Raw genomic sequence first — 19,661 nt, 5'->3', positions numbered from 1 at the left:
GAGAAGGGGACAACTGAGATGGTTGAGAGAATGAGATGGATGGATGGCATCACCGACTCAATGGACATGGGTTTGGGTAGACTTAGGGAGTTGGTGATGGACAGGGAGGCCTGGCGTGCTGTGGTTCATGGGGTTGCAAAGAGTCAGACACAACTGAGCGACTGAACTGAACTGAATATTAGTAAAATAGTAGAATTATTTTACTTTTTAAATAATCATGTTATACTGATACAACAAAGATATATTACAAAAATAGGATAAGTGTTTACAAAATTGTCTCAAAGAAAGTGATGGTCAGATCTCATTAAATGTAGCCACTTAACATTAGTTGGATCAGGCCTCTTCTTTTTTATTAATCAATATGTTAGAAAATACATCTCTTAAAATTAAAATTCAGATATACAGCTGATTGCAATGGAAGAAATCCTTGGCATAGATTTAGATTTTCATTGGTGAAATGGGGTTGGAATAAAAATGAATTTTAGATATATAGAAAGTAACACTAAAATATAAAATGAACTTAGAATGATATTTCTAAAAAAACATGTACAGAGACTGGGGAAGAGGAGTTGCCTATATTGTCTAAACACACATCAATTAAATTTAATCGATTAGAATATAGAGTCAGAAAAAATCAGTGCCTCCAATATAGAAGACACTCATTGGAAAAGACTCAGATGCTGGGAAAAATTGAAGGCAAATGGAGAGGGCGGCAGCAGAGGATGAGATGGTTAGATAGCATGACAATGGACATGAATCTGGTCTAACTCTGGTAGATAGTGAAGGACAGGGAAGCCTGGCATACTGCAGTCCATAGGGTAGCAGAATCAGACGTGACTTAGCGACTACACACCAACAACAACATATATATATATATATATATATATATATATATAATTGTGTCACTGTCTTATGGTGTGATCACTCACCTAGAGCCAGACATCTTGGAATGTGAAGGCAAGTGAGCCTTAGAAAGTATTACTACAAACAAAGCTAGTGGAGGTGATGGAATTCCAGTTGAGCTATTTCAAATCCTGAAAGATGAGGCTGTGAAAGCACTGCACTCAATATGCCAGCAAATTAGGAAAACTCAGCAGTGGCCACAGGAAAAAGGTCAGTTTTCATTCCAATCCCAAAGAAAGGCAATGCCAAAGAATGCTCAAACTACCACACAGTTGCACTCATCTCACGTGCTAGTAAAGTAATGCTCAAAATTCTCCAAGCCAGGCTTCAGCAGTACGTGAACCGTGAACTTCCAGATATTCAAGCTGGTTTTAGGAAAGGCAGAGGAACCAGAGATCAAATTGCCAACATCCACTGGATCATTGAAAAAGCAAGAGAGTTCCAGAAAAACATCTATTTCTGCTTTATTGACTATGCCAAAGCCTTTGACTGTGTGGAGCACAATAAACTGTGGAAAATTCTGAAAGAGATGGGAATACCAGACCACCTAACCTGCCTCTTGAGAAACTTATATGCAGGTCAGGAAGCAACAGTTAGAACTGGACATGGAACAACAGACTGGTTCCAACTAGGAAAAGGAGTACGTCAAGGCTGTATATTGTCGCCCTGCTTATTTAACTTCTATGCAGAATACATCATGAGAAACGCTGGACTGGAAGAAACACAAGCTGGAATCAAGATTTCTGGGAGAAATATCAAGAACCTCAGATATGCAGATGACACCACCCTTATGATAGAAAATGAAGAGGAACTAAAAAGTCTCTTGATGACAGTGAAAGAGGAGAGTAAAAAAGTTGGCTTAAAGCTCAACATTCAGAAAACGAAGATCATGGCATCTGGTCCCATCACTCCATGGGAAATAGATGGGGTAACAGTGGAAACAGTGGCAGACTTTATTTTGGGGGGCTCCAAAATCACTACAGATGGTGACTGCAGCCATAAAATTAAAAGACACTTACTCCTTGGAAGAAAAGTTATGACCAACCTAGATAGCATATTGAAAAGCAGAGACATTACTTTGCCAACAAATGTCCATCTTGTCAAGGCTATGGTTTTTCAGTGGGCATGTATGGATGTGAGAGTTGGACTGGGAAGAAAGCTGAGCACCAAAGAATTGATGCTTTTGAACTGTGGTGTTGGAAAAGACTCTTGAGAGTCCCTTGGACTGCAAGAGATCCAACCAGTCCATTCTGAAGGAGATCAGCCCTGAGATTTCTTTGGAGGGAATGATGCTGATGCTGAAACTCCAGTACTTTGGCCACCTCATGGGAAGAGTTGATTCATTGGTAAAGGCTCTGATGCTGGGAGGGATTGGGGGCAGGAGGAGAAGGGGACAACAGAGGATGAGATGGCTGGATGGCATCACTGACTCGATGGACATGAATCTGAGTGAACTCCGGGAGTTGGTGATGGACAGGGAGGCTTGGCGTACTGCGATTCATGGGGTCACAAAGAGTTGGACACGACTGAGCGACTGAACTGAAGTGAACTGAAACATTTGTTTACTGATTGTTACTTGCTTAATACTAGTTCAAACACTTTCTACAGATTACCTTATTAATTCCCAGGTTTCCTTGTTAATAAGTTACTGTTTTTCTACCTGTTTTACAGATGAGGAAACTAAGAGTGAACAAGGCTAAATATCATTTCTCATGGTAAATGTAACCTTTCTCACAATTCCTTCTTTGGACTATGCATCATGTCAGTGAATACTTTCTTACTTTATTTCTTGTAAGCTAGGAAGCTCCCTTCCATTCTACATAAAGTGACTAGAGCCCATGCAAAACTACTGCCAGTTTACCAGAAGCAGTGGGAGAATGTTGCCAACATTTAGGTCATTACTTAACTACTCATCAAAATCTTTGTCTGATTTTGTTATTTTTTTAAAATTATTTTTTAATCACATAACATAACAAAGTAAAACAAAAACATAACAAAAAGGTTATGTTTTATTACAACTGCTGGGTAAAATATAGGATGCTCAGTTAAATTTCAAAACCAGAAAAACAACAAAAAATAACTAGATCTTCTATTTATTTGCAAAATATAGAAAACTTAGTTTTTATGTTTAGTATTACATTAGTTTCCTTTGCTGCTGTAATAAATTATCCTAAACATAGTGCCTTAAAAGAACACAAATTTACTCTGCCATAGTTCTGGAGGTCAGAAATCTAAAATGAAGGTATTGGGACTTCCCTGGTGGTCCTGTGGTTGAGAATGTCTGCCAAAGCAGGGGACACCAGTTCAATCCCTGGTCTGGGAAGATCCCACATGCCTGAGAGCAACTAAGCCCGTACTCCACAACAAGAGAAACCACCACAATGAGACGCCCGTTTACCACAACGAAGAGCAGCCCCCACTCACCACAACTAGAGAAAGCCCATGAGAGGCAACAAAGATCCAATGCCACCAAGAATAAATAAATAAATTTGAAAATAAATATAAATATATTCTTCTGGGGGCTTCAGGGGACATTTTGTTTCCTTGCTTTTTCTTGATTCTGAAGGTACCTACATTTCTTGGCTTGTGGCTCCTTCCTCCATCTTCAAAGACCACCGCAGAGAATCTTCTCTCGCCTCTGAACCCCTGCCTCCCTCTTATAAGGACTCTTGTGATAACATTGCACCTACCCACATAATCCAAAGATGGCAGGGTAAATCTCCCATTGTAAGATCATCAATTTAATCACATCACAAAATTCCATTTGAATATAAGGGGACCATTTTCACAGGTCCTGGGGATTGTGAAGTGGATATTTAGGGGGGGCATGATGTTGGGGGGACACTCGTTTAATTAAATTTTCTAAAATACTTCATCTATTTCTATGCTAACTCTTGTTTCTTGTACCCCACTCTGAGTTTTCTTTTTCTGTTGCTAAACTGGAAATTTTACTAGTTCTTTTAGTAAGGTCTTTTGGTTTGTAGGGTCTCTTTGTCCACTTGTATAAGAAAATGTGTTGTCATTGCTACCTATCCACTCATATATGGTGTTTGACCATACTATGATTTTACTCTGGGGAGCTATGCTCCCTTCAACCACTCTTGGGATGGGATGTAAGTCAGACCTGACCAATGAGACTATTGTGTTTTCTGGATTAGACAGATGTTCCATCAGTATTAAAAGTTGCACTGATTTTTTTCATGGGATTATTGAAAGAGATAAGAGAGAAACTATCTGATAATGGTCACTGTCTCCAGAGAGCAGAGCTAAAAGATGGAAAGAAGCATCGTTTATGTTTTTAGATCAAGCTACCTGTGAAACCAAATCTTCCCCCAGACTTTTTTAGTTGGTAGTGGTGGTTTTACCTAAGTTTCTGAGCACACGATCTTCATTTTCTGAATGTTGTTTTAAGCCAAGTTTTTCACTCTCCTCTTTCACTTTCATCAAGAGGCTCTTTAGTTCTTCTTTGCTTTCTGTCATAAGGGTGGTGTTATCTGCGTATCTGAGGTTATTGATATTTCTCCCAGCAATCTTGATCCCAGCTTGTGCTTCTTCCAGCCCAGCATTTCTCATGATATACTCTACATATAAGTTAAACAAGCAGCCTTGACGTACTCATTTCCCGATTTGGAACCAGTCTGTTTTTTCACGTCCAGTTCTAACTGTTGCTTCTTGACCCGCATACAGATTTCTCAGGAGGCAGGTCAGGTGGCTTGAAACTCAACACTCAGAAAACTAAGATCATGGCATTAGGTCCCATCACTTCATGGCAAATAGATGGGGAAACAATGGAAACAGTGACAGACTTTATTTTGGGGGCTCGGCAAATCATTGTAGATGGTGACTGCAGCCATGAAATTAAAAGACACTTACTCCTTGGAAGAAAAGTTATGACCAACCTAGATAGCATATTGAAAAGCAGAGACATTACTTTGCCAACAAATGTCCATCTTGTCAAGGCTATGGTTTTTCAGTGGTCATGTATGGATGTAGAGTTGGACTGGGAAGAAAGCTGAGTGATAAAGAATTGATGCTTTTGAACTGTGGTGTTGGAGAAGACTCCTGAGAGTCCCTTGGACAGCAAGGAGATCTAACCAGTCAATCCTAAAGGAGATCAGTCTTGAATATTCATTGGAAAGACTGATGCTGAAGCTGGGGTTCCAATACTTTGGCCACCTGATGCAAAGAACTGACTCATTGGAAAAGACCATGATGCTGGGAAAGATTGAAGGTGGGAGGAGAAGGGGACGACAGAGGATGAGATAGTTGTATCACTGACGCGATGGACATGAGTTTGAGTAGGCTCCAGGAGTTGGTGATGGACAGGGAAGCCTGGCCTGCTGCAGTCCATTGGGTTGCAAAGAATTGGACACGACTGAGAGACTGAACTGAACTGAGAACATGGCATGAAAAGAAACCTAAAAACATTGAAAAGTCAAATTTACATGCTCATGTATTTATAGTATTTTATAATAACCATATGTTAATTTTAAGTAAAAGAAAAAATTGATTTCTTTCCTGGTATGCCCACAGTTTTAACCAGCTTAATATACAAACAAGGGAAAATTTGAGAGAGAAAAAAGAAAAGGGTCAAGTTTCCCTCAAGCAATGGCTTATAGCTCACCATGATCTTTTTTGCCAATTTGGCCTCCATTTGCACCCAAGAATGATTTTATTGAACACAACCTACTCCTTTGAGGTTCTTCAATCTCATTCAAGGAAAAGAACATGTGAGAGAAAGGAAACATTTTTGTTTTTTTCAAAATCAGACATTTATTTTTAATTTCTAGTCTCATCCTGCACTTGAACTGTGAGTTATTTTGATTCTTCCAAAAAGTAGAAGAGTTTCATAAACATAAAACAAATTATTTACCAATTTCTTCACTTCCATCTTCAATTCAGTATTGTTTCCTGGATTTTTACTTTAGTCATAGATGCTTGTGGTTTTTCAAGTGGTTGAAATCAATAAAGTCATTGTAAAACTAGTGCTTTTGGTTGGCTGGCCTCTACAAAATAAGCCACCTTTTCCTAAAGATGACAAAGATTTGGCTGAAATAACTATTGACAAGTGTGGAGATATAGAAGAAGCTAAAAAATATTTCTTTCACAAATAATACATCTCTTAGACTTCCAATCCTTTGTCACACTGTTTTGTTTTTTTTTTAACCCCAGCCTTATAATAGAAGAAGAAAAATGGAACTTTTGTCTTCTGTTTTGACAGATTCTCAGAATTCTCTGTTTTTCACTTTTGATTGAATTTTGTCACTTCTTGATTGAGTGAGACCATGACTGTTTCTTTAAAATGCTAGAATTATGTGTTATAGCATGTTAGAGTTAAAAGGGACTCCAAAGATGCTCTAGTCCAGCCCTCCCATTTTATTGTTGAGAAACACCTTGCTTGGCATGTCTTCACTTCAGCGCAAGTGAGGGCATTAAGTCATCATTGCTTATTTTGACTTTTCTACTGCTAGTTGGACCATCCCCAGGTTAGGGATATAGGTTTATGATGCCATCAACATGCCTGTTGGATGTTCTTCCCCTAAATAATCTCAAGTGAGTTATAGACTTAAATTTTTTCATTATATTATCTCTTTGAATAAAGATGGCTGATAGCTTGCTTACTAAATATCTGATTCTTCCTTCGGTTCTTGTTTAGAAGAGTTAGTGAAAGTTGCTCAGTCGTGTCCAACTCTTTGTGACCCCATAGACATCCATGGAATTCTCTAGGCCAGAATACTGAGGTGGGAAGCCTTTCCCTTCTCCAGGAGATCTTCCCAACCCAGGGATCGAACCCAGGTCTCCCGTATTCTTTACCAGCTGAGCCACAAAGGAAGCCCTTAGATGAGTTAAAAGTGAAGTCACTCAGTCGTGTCTGACTCTTTGTGACCCCATGGACTGTAGCCTACCAGGCTCCTCTGTCCATGGGATTTTCCAAGCAATTGTACTGAAGTGGATTGCCATTTCCTTCTCCAGGGAAACATTTTTCAATTTTTGTGTGAATACGTACTAGCTGTATAATGTTGGAAACATTATGAATTTTCTGATCTTTCTTCTGCTCCATTTTACAGAGCTATTTTTGATGTCTTAAAACAGTTTCTGAATAAATATGAGGAGAAAGGCTGAGCATCCATTCTCTGTTTGTTTATCCTTTGATGGAATGTGAAAATCATTCAAGATACATGTTTTTCACTGTTAAAAGTACTCTTAACTTCTTAGAAAGTGTATCAGATTTGTACTATAAACAAACACTTTATGAGAAGATTTAAAATTTATCTAGGACGTGAAAGTGCTTATTCTGATTAAATAGATGGTCATAGTACCTCTGATTGGTCAGTGGTCATGGTACACTGATTGTTAAATGCTTCCCGTGTCATACTAGAGTGGAGGCAAGTAACCACATAGACCATGGCTGTCATAAGATTATTTGTTGCTGTTCAGTCCCTAAGTTATATCTGACTATTTGTGACCCCATGGACTGCAGCTTGCCAGCCTTCCCTGTCCTTCACTGTCTCCTGGGGTTTGCTCAAACTCTTGTCCATTGAGTCGTTAATAACATCCATTCATCTCATCCTCTGTTAGCCCCTTCTCCTCCTGCCCTTAACCTTTCCCAGCATCAGGGTCTTTTCCAGTGACTTGTCTCTTCACATCAGGTGGCCAAAGTATTAAAGTGCTGCACTCAATATGCCAGCAAATTTGGAAAACTCAGCAATGGCCACAGGATTGGAAAAGGTTATTTCTCAGATAATAACTAAATAGTATTCTGTTATGATCATACAAATGGCTATCTCAGTATGACTAACACATTTAATTAGGATTCAGTGAGGCTTTAGAAACACAAGGAAAGAAAAAGAAAATATTGGGAAGTTAAAGTGTATATACATACATACACACATACTCATATATATATACACATTCATATACATGCAAATAATAAAAATATTGGATCTCCCCAATGACTCAGCATTAAAGGACCTGCCTGCAATGCTGGAGATGCAGGAGATATAGGTTTGAATCCTGGGTTAGGAAGATCCCCTGGGGGAGAAAATGATAATTTATTCCAGTATCCTTGCCTGGAAAAAAAAATTCCATGGATAGAGGAGTCTGGCAGGCTATAGTCCATGGGGTCACAAAGAGTTGGATATGACTCATATTATAAAGGTATACATTTTATATACAAAGGTCCATATATAAACATATAGGCATTTACATGTATTTTTGCCTCATCTTCTAAAGGAAATGATTGCTTTCACAGAAGACAAAAATAAACACAAATATAAGCCTAGAGAAATTGAAAATAAATTTGCAAAGACACTGCAATGCACATATTTTAGCACTAACAACATGTAATATAGAAAAGCAGAATTCCATATTTTGTCAGCATACAGAGCCCAGTACACCCAAGACAGTCTTAATTAAGAAGCTTCTAAACTGCAAGTTTATTAAACGAACATACTGAAGAGCTAATTCCTTTACTTTTAAATACAATTTAGGAATCCCGCCCTGCTGTTACATACAGTTATGATTGTTTATCAGGAACCTACAATTTACAGTTGCTACTTATCGATTAGATGATATTGTACTTTCATTGTGTTAAAGTTTTTCTTCTGAGCCAGAAATGTTCCACTGACATTTACTTATTAAGCATCAGCATATAGATTTATAAACATTATTTTTCTTACATATTACAATTTTTTAAAGTTCTTTGCAGAAACTCTGACAAATATACTAATCTTAAAATCTGAACATAATCTTACTAGCCAGAGAGAATAACAATTATAACATTTGCATATTCTCATTGTTTCATATAGATGCATACACACATCGATACATTCACATATTTATGTATTATGGTTATTTGTATGTATGTATCATTTATTATTTTGGAAGGTACCAACATTTTTGTTCTACAAATTTGAGAGAGGACAGAGATTTTATCTTTAGGGACATACAAATCTCTAGTTTGGCAAAACTCTCAATAAACTCTTCCTAAGCAAAGATAAGGGCTTTCCTGGTGGCTCAGTGGTAGAGAATCTGCCTGCCAATGTAGAAAACACAGGTTCAATCCCTGGGTCAGGAAGTTTCCCCCTGGAGTAGGAAATGGAAACCCACTCTAGTATACTTGCCTGGGAAATCCCATGGACAGAGGAATCGGGCAGGCTACAGTACACAGGGTCACAAAAGAGCTGGACACGACTAAGCAACTAAAAACAACAAGCAGAAACAATGCAACAAAGATAATGAGCTTACCCAGGTGTGGAAAGTTTTGATTATAAGGAATGAGAGCTTTCTGCATGATGCCATAAAAATCCCTCTTCTGTGGGATGCCTAGTTGTGTCTCAGATTAAATAATGAAGAGCTGGACCAAGGCTTTGAGCTGAAGATGAACCATTTTCATTTTATCCTCTCTTTTGCAGAGACTTCTTGATGACTCTGAACACCCATCTTCCTTCTGCTCACTAATAGAACTTCAAATTTATTCAAGGAGACACATAGCCCTGTAGTTAGTGGCCCATTTAAATAAGTTCTAATCAATGAGATATAATCAGACATGTTGTGAGGCCCAATCAAAGAAAATCTTCACTGTGGGAAATGCGCAGGCCCTTTTCCCTCTTTCCTTCTGAGTGAAATAGAAAAGTGACCCATGGAATTCAAATATCCCTGTTGGAAACCTGGAGGATATTCTATATGGCAGAAAAGCAAAATATGGTCTTGATCCCTCATTTCTGGTCTTGGACAGCTGCCTCCTGAACTGTTTTACATTTTTATTTGGGGGTTACTACTAGAGCGAGATTCATTTCCTGACTGATACATTCTCTTTGGGGTAGTGGAAATTAGAGAGAAGCTATTTAGGGGCAAAGGCAGTTTGGTTAGACAGAGATAGCCTGACTGCTGACACATGGCATAAAATTGAGGAGACTTATGACTTTTCAAGCAAGGTTTCAGCATCAGTGTCCAGAAGTTGTGGTTCCCTGTACAGAATATAAAGTTCTTATTTTCCACATTATAAGTCTCTCTTTTTTTTTTACCACCAAGACCTCAGTAAATCTTAGGGAAATTGTTATATTCTGGTATTAGCTACACGTAAGGAAATAAGGAATATTATACTTAGAAGCTGGAGAAGCAATTATAAAGAGATAAAAGTTATCTACAGTAATCCATAGTGAGTTATCCACACTCAGTTGACTGGCGACTTGATCAGGGACAACCAGGATGGATTTATGGAACATTTAAACACTCTTCTGGTATTCTCATAAATATTATTGAAGGAACCTAAATAAAAATGTGGGCTTCATAACGCAGGATGTCTTATTTTTACACTGGAATGATGATAAAGAATGACAATCGTGAAGAGTGGAAATGTAGAGTTTCAATGCATGCCCATATAAGCCATAGGATACCTTTGAAAACCTTTCATCATTATTATTATTTTAGTTTTAAATGTTTAGATTTATTTGAAAAAGAGGTATAATTTCCACTGAAAACTTATTTCACAAAATAAATGTCTAAATGCCTCATCCATTTTTCAGGCAATGAGTTGATTTTTTTCAGCTGTGGATCATGATATTGAAATAGGAAAATTTCACAATTTCTAGACTAGTAGGGAATGAACATAGTGAATATACAAGGTCATAGTCAAGAATGCTGGCAATCCCATAGTGGCTTTCAAATGCAATAAGCAATAATTAATGGTTTCCAGGATGAGTCAGCAGTAAAGAATCGATCTGCCAATGCAGAAGACCAGTGTTTCATCCCTGGGTCTGGAAGATCGCATGAAGGAGCAAACGGCAACCCACTCCAGTATTCTTGCCTGGGAAATCCCATGGACAGAGGGGCCTGGAGGGCCACAGTCCATGGGATCACAAAGAGTCAGGCATGGTGGAGCAACTAAGCAACAACAATAGTCAGCCTGTAATGCCTGAAAATGGGGACTGACTGATAACTAAAAGAATCTGAGAAGACATAAACTGCTGAGTAAAAAAGAAAATAAAAACCTAACATATATAAGTGGTCACTTGAGAAGCCAGAAAAACCATTTTCATTCTTTGAAGAAAGACATTAGGAAAAAAACAATAATTTTTTGGCAGAGTACCCAAACCAGAATTTGATAAAGCTAAACCACATTTTAAAAAATAATTTTTGTATTAAAATTATTTTCCAATCAAAGGAAAAAAATTTTTCTCTTTTTCATTGTATCAACACTACTTTAATCATACAAAGCTCTCCCTTTACCAAACAATTTATTCCAGATATTATTTGTGTCTTTATATAACTTAATATTATTTATATCATTTTTAGCACTTAATTTTGGTGCTTAACATTTTAAACATTTTAAGCCTAACAAAAAATTGCCAATCTTTGGAAGAGTTTTCTAACATTGCTTTTTAAAGACATCTATCATTTTAAAATAGTTGTCTAGAGTTAAAAGAAGAAAAGGTAATTTGTCTCTTTAGAATCTAAACTGTTTAAACTTTGTCAAGTTTTCTCTGGTAGAAAGGAAAAGAAAAAGGGAAGGAATGAATTAAGAAAGAAAGAGAGAGGAAGAGAAGGGAAGGAAACTGATATTCTTATTCTTCCAAAGCTTATTAACAAGAACAAACACCAAAAAGAAAAATGATTAGCTCTTTCAATACCAATATCTGAGGCATAATAATGCTCATCTCTACTAAGTGAATCATTTGCCATTGTTTCTAGGCTTTTTCAGAATAGAGGAGAGGATATTTACATTATAGATTCATCTTTTTTGAAAATAAGAGTTTTAGGCTAATTCAGGGCTAGATAGCTATTACTTCATCTCTTCTATGTAATGACAGTATCGCCTGTCTTCCACACTAGGAGTTCTAGCTAACAACACTAGACAAACAGAATTCAAATACTCTATATCCATTTGCTATATATTACTTATATATATGTATATAAGTATACATATTACTTTATATTACTTATATTACTTTATATATGTAACAGTCTCAGAATAACAATACAGGTTCACCACAATAAAACGTGATTACTGAACAGCTAAAGCAAATTTTGCGCACACCATTCCCATTCTACACCTGCTTTTTAGATTTGTAATATAACCACATTGTCAGATTGCTAAAAAAAGAGCAGGTGTGTGGTTTCAGGTGCTCCCCACTCAAAAGCCAATAAACAGGTCAGATTGGTGGAAAGGAAAGTTTACTTTATTTCAGATGTCTGCAACTTGGGTGGTAGGGGAGGGGGAGGGTGGCGGACATCTATCCAAAGGCGGACTCCCCTCATCACTCCAGTGAACAAGGGGTGAGAACTTTTATAGACAGTGTGTGATTACATGCAGAAACAGCATTGTCATCTCTAACAGTCATCTTCAAATTGGTCACCAGTGGTCTAACCAGGATCATCTTGATTGTTTTAGGCACAAATAATCTTTAGTTCTAGGGGGCTTTCCTGGTGGTTCAGATGATAATCTGCTTGCAATGCAGGAGACCCAGGTCCTGTCCCTGGTTTGGGAAGATCCCCTGGAGACGGAAATGGCAACTCACTCTAGTATTCTTATCTGGAGAATACAGTCCACAGGGTCGCAAAGAGTTAGACGTGACTGAGCGACTAACACTTTTAGGGGCCATTTGTTCCCATTTCTATGTGGTCAGTTCTCAGAATTGTGGCTGCTCATGTCCTGGTACAGTCTGGTCTTCATGTAGTTAACTTCTCCACCTGGTGTTTTGTATCTATAGGACAGCTCACAGGATATGGCTCAGAATATTATCTATAGATAGCCCTTGAGAAAGAACTAAAGGTCCTTGATTATGCTTAGTGACTCAGTTCAGTTCAGTCACTCAGTCGTGTCTGACTCTTTGCGACCCCATTGCACTGCAGCCGGCCAAGGTTCCCTGTCCATCACCAACTCCCAGAGCTTGCTCAAACTCATGTCCATCAAGTCAGTGATGCCATCCAACCATCTCACCCTCTGTCATCCCCTTCTCCTCCAACCTTCCATCTTTCCAAGCATCAGGGTCTTTTCAAATGAGTCAGCTCTTCGCATAAGGGGGCCAAATTATCGGGTTAGTTTCAGGTTCAACATTAGTCCTTCCAGTGAATATTCAGGACTGATTTCCTTTAGGATGGACTGATTGGATCTCCTTGCAGTCCAAGGGACTCTCAAGAGTCTTCTCCAATACCACAGTTCAAAAGCATCAATTCTTCGGCACTCAGCTTTCTTTATAGTTCAACTCTCACATCCACATAGGACTACTGGAAAAATCATAGCTTTGACTAGATGGGTTTTTGTTGAAAAGTGATGTCCCTGCTTTTCAATATGCTGTCTAGGTTGGTCATAGCTTTTCTTCCAAGGAGCAAGCGTCTTTTAATTTCATGGCTGCAGTCACCATCTGCAGTGATTTGGGAGTCCCCAAAATAAACTCTCACTGTTTCCATTGTTTCCCCATCTATTTGCCATGAAGTGATGGGACCAGATGCCATGATCTTAGTTTTCTGAATGTTGAGTTTTAAGTCAAGTTTTTTCCTCTTCTGTTTCACTTTCATCAAGAGGCTTTTTAGTTCTTCTTTGCTTTCTGTCATAATGGTGGTGCCATCTGCATATCTGAGGTTATTGATATTTCTCTTTGTAATCTTGATTCCAGCTGTGCTTTATACAGCCCAGCATTTTGTACAATGTACTCTGCATATAAGTTAAATAAGCAGGCTGCCAATATATAGCCCTGACGTACTGCTTTTCTGATTTGGAACCAGCCCATTGTTCCATGTCTAACTCTTGCTTCCTGACCTGCATACAGATTTCTCAGGAGGCAGGTCAGGTGGTCTGGTATTCCCATCTCTTTAAGTATTTTCCACAGCTTGTTGTGATCCACACAGTCAAAGGCTTTGGCATAGTCAATAAACCAGGAGTAGATGTTTTTCTGGAACACTGTTGCTTTTTTGATGATCCAACAGATGTTAGCAATTTGATCTCTGGTTCCTCTGGCCTTTTCTAAATCCAGCTTGAATATCTGGGAGTTCATGGTTCATGTACTACTGAAGCCTGGCTTAGAGAGTTTTCAGCATTATTTTGCTAGCATGTGAGATGACTGCAATTGTATGGTAGTTTGAACATTCTTTGGCATTGCCTTTCATTGGGATTGGAATGAAAACTGACCTTGTCCAGTCCTGTGGCCACTGCTGAGTTTTCCAAATTTGCTGGCATATTGAGTGCAGCACTTTCACAGCATTTTCTCTTAGGGTTCAAAATAGCTCAGCTGGAATTCCGTCACCTCCACTAGTTTTGTCTGTAGTGATACTTCCTAAGGCCCACTTGACTTCACATTCCAGGATGTCTGGCTCTAGGTGAGTGATCACACCATTGTGATCATCTGGGTCATGAAGATCTTTTTTGTATAGTTCTTCTGTGTATAGAAGAACTTTTGTATAGTTCTTTTGCTTAGTGACTGCATTATTGTTATTTAGTCTCCGTTGTTTTCCTTTGCTTCAGCATTTCTCACTTCATCTGATTAAACTGAGTTTTGACTAAAGTTTTCCATAGGCAAAATGTAGGCAGTAGACCTGGTGAGGGGGCAAGGACCATGACGTCTTGCTCCACTTCAAGACCATGTTGACATTGTATATTACAGCCTCTTTTAATCCTCGTATAATTTTAGTTCTATAGGAAACTATGTAATGCTCACCACCAGTTCTTCTGTAGATTCTTTTTCATGATTTTGTTTGCCTAAAGTTGATCCTTTAGTTAAGGTCTTATTAACAATATTCCCTGAGGTCTGACATTTTGATAACCATTTGCTTCTGCCCTCTATCCTTAAAGATACCTTTTGCTACATTACAGCAAAGTCTTTGGTTTACATTTTGTTTTCTTTAACATCTTAAACACGTTGCTCCATTTACTTTGGGGACTAAAGAGTTGCTGACAAAAATTTCTGATGACAATCTCATTTTATATGGCCTGTAAGTCACAGAATTGCTTATTTAAATACATATGGGATATTTTTCTTCCTTTGAAGTCCAGAAATTTTACAATTTGTTCTCTGGTTGGCCTTCCTGGATTGACAGTCTCAGGTACAAAGTGCACTCTCTCAATATGTGATTTCAAATCTGTGTGTTTTGTTTCTAGAAAAAAATATATTGAGTTATAGTTCTTAATATTGCTTCTGTTCCCTTGCTAGGATTTGTTCTTCAGGGACTCCAATATTCACATTAGATTTATTTTGCCTACTTTCATGATTTGCTTCTTTCTTTCAGAATTGCTTTAATCTCTTTATTCATTTGTTCTAGAGTCACTGAGCCCAACTCTTTCCAATTCCATGGACTGTAGCCAGCCAGGCTCCTCTATGGGGTTTTCCTGGTAAGAATACTGGAGAGGGTCACTGTTTTTTCACCAGGGGATCTTCTCAATCCAGGGATCGAGCCTGCATCTTCTGCATGTGTCTTCTGCATTACAGGTGGATTCTTCTGAGCCACCAGGACAGCTGGTTCTCCTTCTTTGAAAATTTTAATTATCTGGAGCATGATATTGTTTCAGTTATCTTTTTATTTCAACCAGCTTATTCTTCATTTCTAAAATAACTTTTTCCTTATATTTAAGATTTTTCCTTAACTCTGTCAGTGACTTCTGAGTTTTCTAATCCATGTTTATATTGTTCTTTCATGTCTTAAATCATTTTTAAAGCTTTTTAAGCTTATTTTGATATACAGTGTGCAACAGTTTAATTTTTGTTAAGTATGCCAATATAGTGTGTTTTCCTTGTCTTAAGGAATGTATACTATTCCTTTTCATTCTTTTATTGTAACTTGGTATTAATATGATATTTTACCTTCATATACTTCTGTTACTATTTATATTCTGTATTTTCAAAATGAGGCTTGGTAACTTCAGAGAGTTCTTTCTCCATTTATGTAAACTAAGATTCATGCACATAAATAGAAATACTTAAAAGAAGACATATAAACAAAGTGGTACACCTTAAATACAGGAGGGTAGTTGCTTACAGACAGAAGGAGAATGTAAAATAGGGATGAAAATAAGAACAAACACATCCATGAGATAAAAGCATGGGCTCATGTAGACTAAAGATATTTCACTAGTTAAGGAGTATCATTTTCATCTTTTGCACCTGAGGTCCCCTCCATGACAAAAGATTTATGGAAAGAATATTTGTTCATTGTACAAAAAAATATATAGAAAATATAAAAAGTGCAAAAAATTTAAATCAGCTGTAATTCTACCACTTAGAGATAACCACTGGGAACATTTTGAAATATTTTTAAAAATGTTTTGTCTTGTGTGTGTGTGTGTGCACGTGTGTGTGTGTGTGTTCTGCAATGTTTATAGTTTGGGCTCTCCTTAATCACATGAGGACTTACAGTTTTAATCACATAGATTCTAATGCCCATGCATTCTCACTTGATATTACCATATTTCTGAGTTTTCTAATTCATGCTTATGCTGTTTCTTTTGTGTCTTGAATAATTTTCTTAATGACTTTTACTTTGAAGTAAGATATAATAGCTTCAATCACACACATGGTTATAGTGTGCTTTCTTTGTCTTTCAGAATATTATGCTACTTCTTTTCATATTTTCTAATTGTAACTTTTTATGGTTATTTGACCTTGATACATTTTGGTTGCTTATTTTTATGTGAATTTTTATTTTAGAATAAAGCTTGGTGCACATATCTTGCTAACTTCAAAGAACTCTCCAATGATATAACTAAAAATGCCTTTTGAAGTATGCCTTCAAAACCATGATTAATAATAACTGTATAGACACTTATTGAATGTTGGTGTAATAATTTATTCATTTGTTATTTAAAATATTTATCATGAAAATTCATGATTGAGTCCAATTTTGCTGTTATATACAAGGCTGTGACTGACATTTTTGTATATACATATATGTACAAATAATTAATTAATGCTTCAGATTTCATTCCTAGAAGTTTATTTATATTTTATAGACCATATATTTCCATATTGCTAATAGGAAGGTTGAAAGTTTATTTAAAAAAATTAGAAGAGTATCAAAGTGTTCAGTTCATCACCATTATCAATAACTTGTCAGTTTGATAGGTTAAAATTATATCTTTTTTAATATAGATTTCTTTGATAAAAAGTTGAATTTAAAAATATTTTATTGGTGTTTTCAGTTTCTTCTATTTGAAATTTTTGTAGTTTATTTTGTAAGCCACTTTGTAAGTTATTTTCCACTCCCAGAACACCCCAAATCTTCTCAGTCTTCCTATCTCACTAAATGGCACTTCCACTCATGCAAGTCCTATTGGGTAAACCATGAGTCTTCTTGTTTCTCATGTCTGTTGTCATTTACATTCAATCATTTCCCAATTTCTGTAGATTACAGCTCAAAAATAAAATCTTCTAGACTAAAATATGCCCACTTTTTCATCTTCACTGCTACCATTCTAGTCTAGCTTACCTGGTCTCTGAGCTTCTATGCCCCATCTACCCTTCCTCCACACTGCAGCCATGGTGATATTCAAGTATGGTTCTCCCTAATTCTTTTTTTAAAACATTTGTTATTTGGCTGTGATGGGTCTTAGTTCTGACATGCATGATCTTTGTTCGCCACACGTGAACTCATAGTTGCAGCACATGCGATCTAGTTTCCTGACCAGGGATTGAAACCAAGTTCCCTGCATTGGAAGGATGGAGTCTAAACCTCTGAACCACCAAAGAAGTCCCCTCCCCTCTATAGTCCTTTATGCATAGAAGGCTCTCCCAAAATCAAAATATTCTACTAACCCTTTTATGACTGTCTTAACAGTATTCTAATATAGTATGTTTTCATTATTATTCTTTTCCAGAAATATGGACATTTTGGTTTGTATTTTTCCTTTGATGAGTTAACTTCTTTCAAATTTCCTGGTGAAAGAGTCCTTTTTGTTATCATTTTAACTAATTGAGGATTTATTGCCTTGTGGTCTAATAAAGCTTGCATTACCGTTTTTTAACTTATTTTTAAACTAATATTAACTAATTTAATAGACGTTTATGTATACCTGGAAATAAGGTTTATTTTGTGTTATCAGGATAAATATTTAAGATATATCTGTATATTTTATGTTATGGTTTTTGGGTTTTCTATGTTCTTCCTAACATTTTGTCTTCTTGATCTATCTAGATCTGAGCAAGGTGTACAAAAGTTTCCTATTTTTAATATGTGTCTGTTTCTCTTTCATCTCCTATCGTTTCTGCTCTATGAAAGCTGTACTGGTAGTTGGTGAATAGATATTAATATCTTCATTGTGAATGGTAGCCTTTAGCATTACAGAGTGTCCTACTTTGTAATACTGAATTCTTCTCAGCCTGAATTCTACCTTGTTTTAGATCAAGATCATGGCCCCTGCTTTCTTCTTACTTGCCTTTATTTGACGTATTTTTGCTCATACTTTTATCTTTAGTGCTTTCAATTCATTTTATTTTAGTTATGTCTTTTGCATACAGCATAAAGTTGAATTTTGCTTCCTTAGTCAATCTGAAAATCTTTTTCTTATATTATGTAAGTTAAGCTCACTAATATGCATTGATATAACTAATACAGTTGGTCACAGTTCTGTAACAGAGTATTAAGTTTTAAAGTGCATAAGTATGAATATATTCCATCATATTAGCAGCTTGCTTTGCTATCTTTTCCCTGATTATTTCTATTGTTATTTGTGAAGATCTGAACTCTTCTTCCTAATGGTTAGCTTTACCCAAATACCCTTCTATAACCATACTTTTGTTCTGAAACTATTAGTTTCTTCCTATTATTTATGTTAATGTCAGAAGGTACCTGCTTCTTTTCCTCCTTCTTTAGTATAATCTTAGTGCTGATGCCTGTTGAGCAAAATATACTTAAGATTCAAATTCTTCATTTATCAGATTTAAATATATCTTTTTATCCCAACACTAGTGGGTCAATCAACAAGTTCATTCTACTCACCTTTTACTCTAGACTTTCTCTTTTCATTGTTTAATTGATCACATTATTTCTCTGACATCAGAACCTGCAATATGCACACAGTATCCTGTCATTCTTATCTTCTTTTAGATTTTAAATGCTTTCTGCCACAACCCCAGACTTTATAAAGAAGCTTCTCCAGATACTATGTTTTACTGAAACTCTTTTTATAGAGGATTCTTCAGGAAAGGTTTATTGAAATAAATTATTTCATGTATTGCATGCTTATAATTCTTTACAGCCCCTGTACTAAGAGGATATTTGGCTGGGTATAAAACCATTGGTTCACATTTTCATTTTTGAGTACTTTAACTGTATTATTTTATTGTTTTATAGCTTAAGATATTGCTGCTGAGAAATCTGAAGCTATTCTCATTTTCTTTCCCTTATTTGTTACTTGATTTGTATGTGTGGCCAAGGGAAGGGGGTGGAGTTGGGGGTGTGTGTCCAGATTTCCAAAGGTAATTTTTCCTTATCTTTAAAATCTAATAGTTTTGCTCTGCTATGTCTTAGTATTATTTTCATCATTTAAAAAACACTTTAAAAGCTATATTTCCTACCAACAGCCTATTTAATTCTCTGAAACTTTTCCATGAAACACCTTGAAATAATGGCATATATCTGCAGCTTACAACTCCTTTGCTTCTACTCCCCTTTAGCCCTTTCCAATTATCCTCTTACCAAAAGAAGAAAGAAAGAAAGAAAGAAAGAAAGAAAGAAAAAATTAAATGACAGTGAACAGGAAGAAGTTCATCCAAAATACTTATTATTGGAGTTTCTGCTAAGGTCTCTCTAGATGAACTTTTAATCTATCA

The sequence above is a fragment of the Oryx dammah genome, unplaced genomic scaffold (genome assembly GCF_014754425.2).
Source record: "Oryx dammah isolate SB20612 unplaced genomic scaffold, SCBI_Odam_1.1 HiC_scaffold_2, whole genome shotgun sequence".
NCBI lineage: Eukaryota > Metazoa > Chordata > Mammalia > Artiodactyla > Bovidae > Oryx > Oryx dammah.
This window is presented reverse-complemented; position numbering follows the sequence as displayed.